Source organism: Kogia breviceps, chromosome 7 (genome assembly GCF_026419965.1).
Source record: "Kogia breviceps isolate mKogBre1 chromosome 7, mKogBre1 haplotype 1, whole genome shotgun sequence".
NCBI lineage: Eukaryota > Metazoa > Chordata > Mammalia > Artiodactyla > Physeteridae > Kogia > Kogia breviceps.
In genome coordinates, this window is record NC_081316.1 from 17,023,228 (window position 1) to 17,038,053 (window position 14,826).

At 41.0% G+C, this 14,826-nt stretch overlaps 1 protein-coding gene across 11 annotated transcripts in view; it reads right to left on the reverse strand.

Moving 5' to 3' along the window:
• The window catches only part of PC (pyruvate carboxylase), a 109,360-nt gene that overhangs the window by 71,180 nt on the left and 23,354 nt on the right, over positions 1-14,826 (reverse strand). The window lies entirely within an intron of this gene.

A 14,826-nucleotide genomic window follows, 5' to 3' on the forward strand; every position in this document is an offset into this window, starting at 1 on the left:
ACCAGGTTAGTCTCAAAGGGTAAAATAAGTGAATGGAGTCCCTTTTTCTATTTTCAAATTCTCCCTTCACTCACACCCTTAAAGAGCATCTTTGCAGAACCCTGGATGGGGCTTCCTGTGTGCAGTCAGGGACTCTCCAGAGACCTCCAGGAGCTGGACAAGCTGGGAAGGAATGAGAGGCCATTGCCTGGGGGGAGGAGCATAGGGTAGGAGTGGGGGACAGGGTAGCTACAACAATCAAATGGGCTCCAGGCCAGAGGCAGTGCACAGGCCAATCCTGAGGATCTGTGCTAGGAACAGCAAACTAATAACAAAGCGGGAGGGAGGTTCTAACTCCCATTGCTGAGAAAAGAATGAGACCTGGCAGTGAGGGGCCTGGTCCAGGCTCCCCACCTTGAATTGAGGTCAGAATCAAAATCTAGGCCTCAACTCTTTGGGGAAGAGGTACTGTATTATTCAAGAAGAAAATGAGTTTATAAAACGGGCATCAGGTCAAAGGCAGATCAGTGACCCAAACTTTTGCATATGATACTGGTTTGACAATATCAGATACAGCCTTGAAAATGTAGGTTATCACATTGCCTGGCACAAAAGGCTTGTTGAATGAATATGTGGGTAAGTGAATTCAGATTGAGGCTGGTTTGACCTGGAATAGTCAGAGTAGCAGAGACTGAAAGAAGGTGCGTGTGCAGCTAAGCTTATTTGACTGTTGACCCAGGATACCGCATGCCCCTAGCTGGGGCATAGAGGGAAGGGGAAGGGAGGAGGGGGAAAGCAAGGGAGATGTGTTCTCAGACTCTACATGCCAACAAGATGAGTCCCAGCTGGCTCAGGAGACACCCTGAAGAAAGGTGCCAGGCTACTCATCAGCAGGGCTGTCAGCCCCAGATTGAATATGTGTCTGGGATAAGTAGAGGGGAACAGAAGAAATGGCATGGACGTAAAATTGGGTACATAAAGTGGCAGTCACCAGAAAGCCTGTCTCTCAGGGACCTGCTTGCAGCTTCAGAAAGGGCAAAGGGCCAGCTCTAAGCAATGGTTTCCTGTTGACCCCAAGATCCCAAGACTCTCAGAGCCACTCCTGTCTTCACCGCACCCTGCTGCAAGCAGCCTCACTGGTTTGGCTTTCTGCCTTCTACCTGGGATCAGAACTCCGACCTCTTCAGGGAATGGCGCTGGGCCTGGGCTCCCATTTAATTTGCTTAATGCAGAGAAATGTGATAGAGGAAATGTGGCCGAGGACAAGATGCCTCACTGGGTCCACGGCAGCCCCCAAGCTGCGTCCATTTATACACCTGTCTCCTCCGCTTCTGAGAAAGACGACCCCCAGGGCATCGAGGAGTGTGGCAACAAACCTTGTTGAAAACCTCAACTGCTTGCTAAAAAACCTTCTCCCTTACATTTCTTCAAGCCCTTGGGCAGGATTATCTTTATCTTTACTACAGTCTTAAAGACGCATTCCAGAAAGGAAACAAAAGCAAAAAGAGAACAGAGGCCACGGATAATCTTGTAAAACAGATGAGAACCAAGATGTCTGAGCAGAGAACCCAGCTTCCAGGCCCTTGGCATCACTCAGAGGCTACCGGGGAAGGAAAAATAGAAGGAAACCACAGGCTTTGCAAAGGACGCAAGCACAGCAATGACACAGGGAAACACACCACGTGCAGCACTCCGCAGTGGGGCGCGTTTTGTTCTTCCGGCAGCGCCCGGCACAGGGCACGGCCTGGGTTGTCGGGTAGAGAGACGAGTCTGAACGTGGGCTCTGCCACTTCGTACCTGCACAACTCTGGGCAATCAGCTTACCTCCTGGAGCCTCAGTTTCCTGAAGGTAACACCTTCTACCCTCCAAGAAGAACCACAGCAGAGCAGAATGGACGGAACTGCCATTACTATTTTACTGTTGTATCCTTTTATATAAATTGAGTTCTAAACGAGGAGAAAAATCAACCTGCAGATACAACATCACCCAAGAATTCTGACCTGATTTTGGCCACACTTTGGAACTCTCCCTGAGAGATCCAGACTCGCAAGCCTCCACAAAGAGAAAGCTACCTCCTCCACATCATTCACAAAGGGGTTCCTTCCCTAACCCGCCCGCTCAGTTAAATAGGAAAAAAGAGACCCACCACCTTCCTAAGTACAAGTTCCCTGTGCTTGTGAATGAGGTTGGGGATCCCTTTGTCTGCATAAAGCCCACCCAGCATCTACATCCCAGAAGAGATTTTCTGAAGAAAGAGGGTTTCAGACAGTACTAATTTAAATCAGAGGGGTGGAGGTAGAGAATGGGGTTTGGAGCTTGAAATCTAAACAAACAGAATAATGGCAAGAAGGATGATGAGGCAGCTACAGAGAGCGATACTTACATTCAAAAAATCACGGTCCCATCCTAAGATTAAAATATTCTTTTTGTCATCAGCTCAGTAAGGAAAAGCAATGGCCATCAGCTCTGCTGGACTTGCATCTACAACTCCAGGGAGAAGTGCCTGGTCTTCCTCTACTCTACCCTCTCATTTCCTGTCTCTGGCCCACATGCCCACATGGCCGCAGGTGACATGGGCATGAGTCGTTTACTATCCATAGGAAGCCAAGAGCCATCGGCCTCTCCATCACTGAGAAGCCCTGTTAGTTGCACTCCAGGTCCTGGGCTCTCCCCGACTCTGAGGAAGTGTCCTGCCCAAGTTTGCCATTAGCTAAAAAGGGGGTTTCAGGACTTCCCTTGTGGTGCAGTTGTTGAGAATCTGCCTGCCAATGCAGGGGACACGGGTTCGAGCCCTGGTCCGGGAAGATTCCACATACTGTGGAGCAACTAAGCCCGCGTGCCACAAATATTGAGCCTGTGCTCTAGAGCCCGCGAGCCACAACTACTGAGCCCGCATGCCACAATGACTGAAGCCCACGTGCCTAGAGACCGTGCTCCCCAAACAAGAGAAGCCACCACAATGAGAAGCCTGCGCACCGCAACCAAGAGTAGCCCCCACTCGCCTCAACTAGAGGAAGCCCACGAGCAGCAACAAAAACCCAATGCAGCCGAAAATAAATAAATTTATTTTTTTTAAAAAAGGGGGGGTTTCAGACAAGGATATAGAAAGTATGAGAGCATCCCCATTCCTGGAAAGTAACTCCCAAGAAAAAAGTAAGGCACAGGTCAATAACATTAGCTTCATAGACAGAATGGCCAGTCATTGCTACCACGTCTCACCTCAAGGTTACTGAGCCATGAGTGCAGCAGGGAAAGGGGACCAGATATCACTGAGAAGCAAGAAGGCAGACTGGCAAGCATCTCTGCCACTCACAAAGGGAAAGGGAGAAGTCTTAGAAGTCCACAGCCTCCTTTTCTCAAAAGAGCTACATCATAGATGAAGGTTTTAAATGGGTCACGGAAAAGCACGCAGCTTTGGAATTCAGAAAATGACAAGGCCAAAAAAAGAGAAAGAGAGAAAGAAAAACATCAGGAATTAAGGGAGTGTTGACTTAGCAGAACAAATGGCAAGCACTCTGTTTATTCTTCCTTCTTATTCTCAAACAAGAGAGATGAGATCTTTGGACAAGAGGACAATGGCATCCTAGGCTCCTGTCTCAGAGAAGGTGACTAAGAAGCTATTTAGCAGGAAATGATGAAAGCCAAGCAAACTCCAGATGCAGAGAAGATGATGAAAAGAATGACAGGGCAAAGAGATTTCAAAAAAGAAGCTCCTTTGCAGATACAGAATTGTTTGGAGGCCTCTAAGAGCTAAAGGCCACAGTCCGGGCAAGACCATTACCTGAACAATCTCTTATAATTAGCAGATATAACCTTTGGGACCAGAAAAGGCAAGTAAGCTATTTTCTATCGGGGAAAAAAATATGTACACAGCTTACAAATGTAAAATGTAGAGCTCTTATTGAAAGGCACATAAACAATCTGGAACAATAGGTAATTACAGCTAACCTGCAATTGTCCACACTAATGAAATGGGAATAGCAAGCACAGGTAATTCAACAAATATTTGTAGCGTACTTCTTAAATGCCTGGCATAGCAGAGGAAGTAGAATTTTTTTTAACTGTATCAAATCATGGTAAATTGATATGATCAGAGACTAGGTACATGACCAATTAGAATTGTATAGCAGATGGGCCTGATAATGTACATACAGTGGGTTCAAGTACGTACAAAATGTACAGGTGCATTGACACACAGGAGAAATTGGTCTAATGTGATGTGAATAAACTTTCAGTTTGCTACTTTAGAAATTTTTTTAGTTGTTTTTTCACTATTTTAACCATTTTAAAGTATACACCTCAGTGGTTTTTAGTATATTCAAAATATTGTGCAACTATCACCACTATCTAATTCCAAAACATATTCATCACCCCACAAAGAAACCTGGTACCATTTACGGTCACTCTCCATCTCCCCCTCCCCCCACCAATGGCAACCACCAATCTAGTTTCTGTCTCTATGAATTTGCCTATTCTGGACATTTCATATAAATTTCATACAGTATGTTGCCTTTTATGTCTGACTTCTTTAACTTAGCATAATGTTTTCAAGGTTCATCCATGGTTGTAGCATGTAGCATGAATAACATTCCACCATCTAGATATACCACATTTTGTTTATCCACTCATCAGCTGATAAAAATCTGGGTTGTTTCCACTTTTTGGCTATTATGAATAATGCTACTATGAACATTCATGCATATGTGACATTTTAAATACATAATTTTTAACCATCCAGGCTGGCCTTCCTAGTTATGCTTTAATTAGTCAAGAACTTGACCCCAGTAGTCTGACTCCAGAGCTTGGCGCCCAATCACACCACTGTATTCCTTCATTTTCATTCTCTGATATGGAAGGCAACAGTAGTCCGGAAATGTGCTAGATGGCAGAGGGAAGCACCTGAAATTTAAAAGTCATTGTCAACAATCTATATACATGAAGCACCAGCTGCATGGACAGAAAACCACCTCATTGTACCCCTTCCTGTCCCCACAACCCAACAGAAGGGAGTTTGCAGATCGTCAGTGAGAAACTCCACAGGCTGACCTTTTGGATCCTTTAGTAAAACAGGGATGCTGTTATGTGCATCCATGCTGCTGTAAGGCTAAATAAGACAAGGGGGTGACAGGTGGGCAAGCGCTTACTCAAGCCTCCAGCACACAACAGGCTTTCAGTAAAGGTCTGTCTATTCATGCAATAAAGAAAAGGATAGAATTTGGGTTGCTAACTTTGGGTTGCTCTCCCCACTTGAAAGAGCTGGATGGTGTCAAACCTACTTAAGATGAAAGAGTGGTAAGGAAGGCAGGAAACCAGAGCACAGGAAACAAGAAATGTTTGTAGAATCAGTACTGAGAGAAAGAAAAGAAAAATGTAAAGAACAGAAGAAACTTATATCAAGAAACAGGAGGGGGAAAAGGCTAAGAAAATAAAAACAAACATATGAATTTACGTCTAAAATGGTCCAAAGAACAGACTGATGCCTTGTGATGAGCACAGCATGACAGGCAGATATCAAAGGGACTAAAGAGGACCACCTGAGAGCAGAGACAGAACTACTAAAGAGGCAGGAATGCCTTAGGGCACAGAGAGGTTCCAGGGCATTTCCCTGGCAAAGGAGGGGAAGCTGGAGAGCAGAGACCTAATAGGGGAAATGAGACCCTATGCAACTGATTACACTGAAAAAGGCAATGCTCCACAGCACAGAACATTTCAGAAATGTGATGGCTACAACTGCTAAACTCAGAAGGCAATTTATAGAACTGAGGCAAAAAAATGCAAAATTCATGTAAAGAAAGTGGGAGGAGAAAAAAAGGGGCACTAGTAAAGGAGAATGTGAAAAGGAAACAGGTATTTTAGAGGAAAGTTGCCTTAATTTTTTATATCATTATAAAATGTAGAGTTCTACAAAAACTGAATATAAACATGGGAAATAATACCTGTATATTTATGGACACACCTATAAGAGATGGGCGCCTTCCCAGAATCCTCCTACCTATTTTATTATTATTACTTTTTTTTTTTTTTTTTTTTTTTTTTTTTTTTTTTTTTTGCAGTACGTGGGCCTCTCACCACTGCGACCTCTCCCACCACAGAGCACAGGCTCCGGACTCACAGGCTCAGCGGCCACGGCTCACGGGCCCAGCCGCTCCGCAGCATGTGGGATCTTCCCAGACCAGCGCACGAACCCGTGTCCCCTGCATCGGCAGGCAGACTCCCAACCACTGCGCCACCAGGGAAGCCCCCTCCTACCTATTTTATTTTGTATACATACAGGGTAAATCACAGTTAGTTTTGGTCAGTTGTGGTTAAGTTCAGTCAGTTTCAGCTCCTAGCACAGTAGCATCTACCCATTCCCTACCCATCCCAATAGCAGGCAACTGTGCCACTGTTCTTGCAGCACCTTGCACAGAGCTTGTGGAGCCAGGTTGGGCAGAAAGGACTCTGTCCTGCAAATACTGAGGACAATCACTGATTGCTGCTTCTTATCACAAAGGTGCAGACCAAGAGACAGCCATTGTTGCTGCATCCCCCTCATCCCCCCAACCCAGTCCCACTGCAGCAAGCCCCATCCCCTCTGGCTGAAGTAACTGCCAAGGGATTTAAAGAGCCCACACCATCTTTTCTCCCACTTCATTTTTGGCTTTTTCTCCTTTTGGAAGCCAGACATTAAAGACTAGGAAATTCAAAAACAACTGCATATAGAGGGAAAATTAGAAAGTGACCATGCATGCCTAGAAAAGAAAACATCTGAAAAGACCTTAAGTTTATGATTCTTGGCACAGGGACAGCCTACAACAATCAAAAAAACAAAAACAGCACACACACCCTGGGAAAGGGGGAGAATCTGATTTCCAGAGTTACCCCATTATTAGAATCAACTGTCCACTGTTCAACAAAAAATATCACAAGGCATACAAAGAAACAAGAAAGTATGGCCCATTCAGAGGAAAAAACCTAATAGAAACTGTCCCTGAAAAAGACATATATATATACTAGCAGATATACTAGACAAAGACTTTAAACAACTGTCTTAAAGATGCTCAAAGAACTATCAGAAGATGTGGAGAAAGGCAAGAAAATAAATGAAAATATCAGTTAAAAAATGAAAATATCGGGCTTCCCTGGTGGCGCAGTGGTTGAGAGTCTGCCTGCTGATGCAGGGGACACGGGTTCGTGCCCCAGTCTGGGAAGATCCCACATGCTGCGGAGCGGCTAGGCTCGTGAGCCATGGCCATTGAGCCTATGCGTCCAGAGCCTGTGCTCCGCAACGGGAGAGGCCACAACAGTGAGAGGCCCGTGTACCGCAAAAAAAAAAAAAAATCAATAAGACACAGAAAACCTTAAAAGAAACAAACAAAAAAAGTCTAGTGCTGAAAAGTACGATAACTGAAATGAAAAATTCACTACAGAGATCCAAAGCAGATTTCAGCAGACAGAAAACAGAATCAGTGAAATTTAAGATAAAACAATGGAAATTATCAGCCCTGATGAACAGAAAGAAAAAAAACTGAAGGAAAGGTGAACAGAGGCTAAGGGACCTGTGGTACCCCATCAAGTGTACCAACATATGCTTTGTAGGAGTCTCAGAAGGAAAAGGGAGAAGGCTTCCCTAGTGGCGCAGTGGTTGGGAGTCCACCTGCCAATGCAGGGGTCACGGGTTCGAGCCCTGGTCTGGGAAGATCCCACATGCCATGTAGCAACTAAGCCCGTGTGCCACAACTACTGAAGCCCGCACGCCTAGAGCCCGTGTTCTGCAACAAGAGAAGCCACTGCAACGAGAAGCCTGCACACCACAACAAAGGGGAGCCCCCGCTCACCACAAGAAATCCCGCATGCAGCAAAGAAGACCCAGCACAGCCAAAAATTAATTAATTATTTTTAAAAAAGAAGGAAAAGGGAAAGAAAGGGACAGAGATAATATTTGAAGAAATAACAGCTGTAAATGTCCTAAATTTGATGAAAAACATAAATATAAACATTCAAGAAGCTCAACAAACTCTAAATAAGATGAAGAAGTCAAAGAGACCCACACCAAGACACATTATAATCAAACTTTCAAAAGACAAAGACAAAGAGGATTTTGAAAGCAACAAGAGAGAAGGAAATTGTCACATACAAAGGATCATCAATAAGATTAACAGCAGGACTTCCCTGATGGTGCAGTGGTTAAGAATCTCCCTGCCAATGCAGGGAAAATGGGTTTGAGCCCTGGCCCAGGAATATCCCACATGCCGCGGAGCAACTAAGCCCATGCACCACAGCTACCGAGCGTGTGCTCTAGAGCCCACGAGCCACAACTACTGAGCCTGCGCGCTGCAACTACTGAAGCCTGCACACCTAGAGCCTGTGCTCCACAACAAGAGAAGTCACCGCGATGAGAAGCCCCAGCACTGCAACAAAGAGTAATCCCTGCTTGCTACAACTAGGGAAAGCCCGCACACAGCAACAAAGACTCAACACAGACAAAAATTAATTAATTAATTAATTAATTTTAAAAGATAAGATTAACAGCAGATTTCTCATAGAGAAACTTTGGAGGCCAGAAGGCAGTGGTTCAATATATTCAAAGAGCTAAAAAACAAAACAAACCTATCAAACATAAGTCCTGTATTTGGCAAAACTGTCCTTCAAAAGTGAGGGGGGGGCTTCCCTGGTGGCGCAGTGGTTAAGAGACTGCCTGCCAATGTAGGGGATACGGGTTCGTGCCCTGGTCCAGGAAGATCCCACATGCCGCGGAGCGGCTGGGCCCGTGAGGCATGGCCACTGAGCCTGCACGTCCAGAGCCTGTGCTCCACAACGGGAGAGGCCACAACAGTGAGAGGCCCGTGTACCGCAAAAAAAAAAAAAAAAAGTGAAGGGGAAATTAAAATATTTCCAGATAAAAGATGAGGGACTCTGTGACCACAAGACCTGCCCTGCAAGAAATGTTCAAGGAAATCCTACAAGGTGAAATAAAAGTATACTAGACAGTAACTCAAAGGCATATGAAGAAATAAAGATCTCAATAAAGGTAAAAACACTGGCAATTATAAAATCTATTATTATTATAACAATGGTTTATAACTGTACTTTTTGTTTTCTACATGATTTAAGAGACTACAACTGACCCTGAACAACATGGGTTTAAACTGAATGGGTCCACCTATACAAAGATATTTTTCAATAGTAAAAACTATAATACTACACAGTCCATAGTTGGATGAATCCATCATACAAAGGAACCAGAGATACAAAGAGCTGACTATAAGTTATATGTGGATTAACCTCTGCATTGTTCAAGTATCAACTATAATACATTTAAAGAAAAAAATTATAGTGAAAAAGCTAATATTACTGTAACTTTGGTTTGTAACTTCAGATCTTGTTTTCTACATAATTTAGGAAACAAATGCACTAAAAGGAATTATTGTTTTATGTTTGGGGGCACACAACATATAAAAATGTAATCTTACAACAAAACAACTGATAGTGGCGGGAACGTAGCTGTAATGGAGCAGATTTTGTATGGCACTGAAGTTACACTGGTATAAATTCAAATTAATGTTATAACTTTAGGATTTTAAATGTAATCCCCATGGCAACCATAAAGAAAATAGCTATAGAATATTACACAAAAGCAAATGAGAAAGGAATTTAAACATTTCACTACCAAAAAACAACTAAACACACACAAAAAAACAGTAACACAGGAAATGAGGGACAAAAAAAGCTATAAGTCATATAGAAAACAAATAGCTCAATGACATAAGTCCCTCCTTATCAGTAGTTTCTTTAAAAGTAAATGGATTAAACTCTCCAATCAAATGACAGAGATTGGCAAAATGGATAAAAACACAAGATCCAACTATATGCTGTCTACAAGAGGGTCACTTGAGATCCAAAGACACAAACAGGTTGAAAGTGACTGGATGGAAAAAGATATTTCATGCATAGTAATCAAAACAGAGCAGGGGTGGCTATTCTAATATCAGATAAAACAGTCTTTAAATTAAAAAGGTTAAAAGAGACAAAGAAGGACATTATATGTTAATAAAAAGTTCAATACAGCAAGAAAACATAACAATTATAAACATTTACACACCTAATGACAGACCATCAAAATATGTGAAACAAAAACTGACAAAATTGAAGGTAGACATAAACAGTTCTATAATAATAGTTGGAGACTTCAATACCTTATCAAAATAATAGGTAAAACAGAAGTAAGGAAATAGAGGACTTACACAACACAATAAATCAGCTATATCTAATAGACATATGAAGAACACTCTACCCAACAACAACAGAATACACATTCTTCTCAAGTGCACATGAGACATTTTCCAGGATAGACCATATATTAGGTCACTAATTAAGTCTCAAAAGATTTTAAAAGATACATATCATACAAAGTATCCTCTACCATAACAGGATGAAGTTAAAAATTAATAACAAAAGGAAAACTGGAAAACTCACAAATTTGTGGAAATTAAACACATTTTTTTAAACAACCCATTGTTCAAAGAAGAAATCACAGGGAAATAAAATGCTTAGAGACAAATGAAACCAAAAGCATGACATACCAAAACTTATGGGATGCAGTGAAAGCAGTGCTGGGGGGAAATTTATAGTTATAAATGCTTACATTAAAAAACAAGAAAGATCTCAATCACCAACCTAACTTTATAACTTAAGGAACAAGTAAATGAAGAACAGCTAAGTCCAAAGCCAGCAGAAGGAAGGAAATAATAAAGATTAAGAGCAGAGATAAATGAAATAGAGAATAGAAAAACAATAAAGAAAATCAGTGAAACCAAAAGTTGGGTCTTAGAAATGATCAACAAAATTAACAAACGTTTATCCAGATGGACTAAGAGAAAATGAGCGAAGACTCAAATTACTGAAATCAGAAGTGAAAGTGGGGACATTACTACTGATTACACAGAAATCAAAAGGACTGTGAGAGATAACTATGATCAACAGTACACCAACAAACTGAATCACCTAGATGACATGGATAAATTCCTAGAAACACAAAATCACCAAGACTAAATCACATAGAAATAAAAAAACCTGAACAGACCTATAACTAGTAAGGAGATTGAATCAATAATAAAAAATCGCCCAACAAAGAAAAATCCTGGACCTGATGGCTCTGATGGCTTCACTGGTGAATTCTATCAAACATTTAAAGAACTAATATCAATCCTCCTGAAACTTTTCCAAAAAACTGAAGAGGAGGGGACACTTCCTAACTCATTCTATGAGGCTAGCAGAATCTTAATAACAAAGCCTGACAAAGACACTACAAGAAAAAAAAAAAACAAAAAAAACTACAGATCAATATCCCTGATGAATATTGATGTAAAAATCCACAAACAGAATTCAGAGGCATATTAAAAGGATTATACACCATGACATAGTGGGATTTACTCCTGGAATGCAAGGATGGTTCAACAAACAAAAATACATCAATGTTATATGCCACATCAACAAAATGAAGGGAAAAAAACCCCACATGATCATCTCATCTGATGCAAGAAAGGCATTTAACAAAATTCAACACCCTTTCAGAGTAAAAACATTCAACAAAACAGTAACAGAAGTAAACTACCTCCACATAATAAAAGCTATTCATGAAAAACCCACAGCAAACATAATACCTAATGGTGAAATACAAAGCTTTTTCTACAATCAGGAACAAAGTAAGGATGCCACTTTCTCCACTCTATTCAACATAGTACTAGAAGTTCTAGCCAGAGCAATTATGAAAGAAAGAGAAATTAAAGGCATCCAAATTGGAAAGGAAGAAGTAAAATTACCTCTGTTTGCAGATATGATCTTACACATAAAAACTCAACAGAGTCCATAAAAAAGCTGTGAGAGCTAATAGATGAATTCAGCAAAGTATCAGGATACAACGTTAGCACACAAAAAACAGTTGCATTTCTATACATGAACAATTAATTACCTGAAAAGAAAATTACAAAAACAATTCCATTTACAATAGCATCAAGAAGAATAAAATACTTAGGAATTAACCAAGGAGGTGATAGACTGGTACAATGTAAACTATAAAACACTGCTGAAAGAAATTAAAGAAGACATAAATAAATGGAAACACATCCCATGTTCATGGATTGGAAGTCTTAATATTGTTAAAATGTCAATACTACCCAAAGCATTCTACAGATTCAAAGCAATCCCTATCAAAATCCTAATGACATTTTTTTGTAGAAATAGAAAAACCCATCCTAATGGAATCTCAAGGGACCCCAAGTAGCCAAAACAAACTTGAAAAAGAAGAACAAAACTGGAAGACTCATATTTCCGGATTTCAAAACCTACTACAAAGCTACAGTAATCAATTACAGTGTGGTACTGGCATAAAGATAGACACATAGACCAATGGAATAGAACAGAGAGCCCAGAAGTAAACTCTCACATATATGGTCAAATGATTTTTGATGAGGATGCTAAGACTGTTCAATGCAGAAAGGACAGTCTTCAACTAATAGTGCTGGGAATATTGGATACCCACATCCAAAAGAATGAAGCTGGACTCTTACCTAACACCACATACAAAAATAAACTCAAAATGGATCAAGGACATCTATGTAAAGCCAAAAATAACAACACTCTTAGAAGAAAACAGGACGGGCTTCGCTGGTGGCGCAGTGGTTGAGAATCCGCCTGCCGATGCAGGGGACACGGATTTGTGCCCCGGTCCGGGAAGATCCCACATGCTGCAGAGCGGCTGGGCCCATGAGCCATGGCCACTGAGTCTGCGCGTCCGGAGCCTGTGCTCCGCAACGGGAGAGGCCACAACAGTGAGAGGCCCGCGTACCACCAAAAAAAAAAAAAGAAGAAAACAGGACAAAAGTTTCATGACTTTGGACACTGGACTTCTCTGATATGACATCAAAGGCACAAATAAAAGATAAAAGACAAATTGAACTTGATGAAAATTTTAAAAATTTGTGTATCTGAAGACATTATTCGGATGGCCAAAAAGCACATGAAAAGATGCTCAACATCACTAATTATTAGAGAAATGCAAATCAAAACTACAATGAGGTACCACTTCATACCAGTCAGAATGGCCATCATCAAAAAATCTATAAACAGTAAATGCTGGAGAGGGTGTGGAGAAAAGGGAACCCTCCTACACTGTTGGTGGGAATGTAAACTGAATGTAAACTGGTACAGCCACAATGGAGAACAGTATGGAGGTCCCTTAAAAAACTAAAAATAGAGCTACTATGTGATTCAGCAATCCCACTCCTGGGCATATACCTAGAGAAAACCATCATTCAAAAAGATACATGCACCACAATGTTCACTGCAGCACTATTTACAATAGCCAGGATGTGGAAGCAACCTAAATGTCCACCGACAGAGGAATGGATAAAGAAGATGTGATACATATATACAATGGAATACTACTCAGCCATAAAAAAGAACAAAATAATGCCATTTGCAGCAGCATGGATGGACCCAGAGATCATCATACTGAGTGAAGTAAGTCAGACAGAGAAGGACAAATATTCTATGATATCGCTTATATGTGGAATCTAAAAAAATGTTTTAGATGAACTTATTTACAAAACAGAAATAGAGTTACAGATGTAGAAAACAATCTTATGGTTACCCAAGGGGGAAGAAGGGGAGGGATAAATTGGGAGATTGGGATTGACATATACACACTACTATATGTAAAATAGATAACTAATAAGGACCTACTGCATAGCACAGGGAACTTCTACTCAGTACTCTGTAATGACCTATATGGGAAAAGAATCTAAAAAAGAATGGATATACGTATATGTATAACTGATTCACTTTGCTGTACAGAAGAAAGTAACACAACATTGTAAATCAACTGTACTCCAATAAAAATTAATTTTAAAAAAGAAGACATTATTCACAGAGTAAAAAGGCAACCCACAGAAAGGGAGAAAATATTTGCAAATCATACATCTGATAAAGGGTTAATAACTAGAATATAGAGAGAACTCCTAAAACTCTACAGCAAAAAAACAAACAACCCAATTCAAAAATAGGAAAAAGGACTTGGATAGACATTTCTTCAAAGAAGATATATAAATGGCCAATAAGCACATGAAAACATGAAAAGCATAATGATGGTTGCCAGGGCCTGGCAGGGAGGGGAGAATAGAAGTTATTGTTTAATGGAGAGAGTTTCTGTTTTACAAGATGAAAAGAGTTATGGGAATGGATGGTGAGGACGGTTGCACAACAATGCGAAGTGGACTTAATACCACTGAACTGTATACTTAAAAATGGTTCACAGGGTAAAGTTTATGTGTATTTTACCACAATAAGAAAAAAAGGAAAAATAAAATAAATAAGTAGCCTTTTTGGTTTCCAGACAACAGAAGGACAATATGAAAAGGTTTTTAAGAAAACAGAAAACCAAACAAGAAATCAGGCCAGCCTGAAATTAACACGTAACAAGATAGGTTTGGCAGCAGCACAATGACAGCAGGGTCTTCAGCTTTCCCAGGAACGCAAAAACTATGTGAATTATGGGGAATTTCATAAATCAGAAGGGCAAAATATTTGGAAAAAGATCTATGTGAAAGTAGGAATCTGCAACCAGAGTCAAGGGGGACCAGGGTCTGAAATAGGATAATATCATTTTTTAAATCTCTTAAGACACATATTAATAGTCGTACTATTCCTGCTCTCCAAAGCAACCTTATCTATATAGTGAATGCTAGAGTGGACCTAGTCCCTGGCAAGACCTACTTGGTACAGATGGGCCAACCACAGGTCTTTAAAACCAGGAGGGGCAGACCCCAGGGATTCCATCTTCCATTAAAAATTCACAAAGTGGCCTTCTG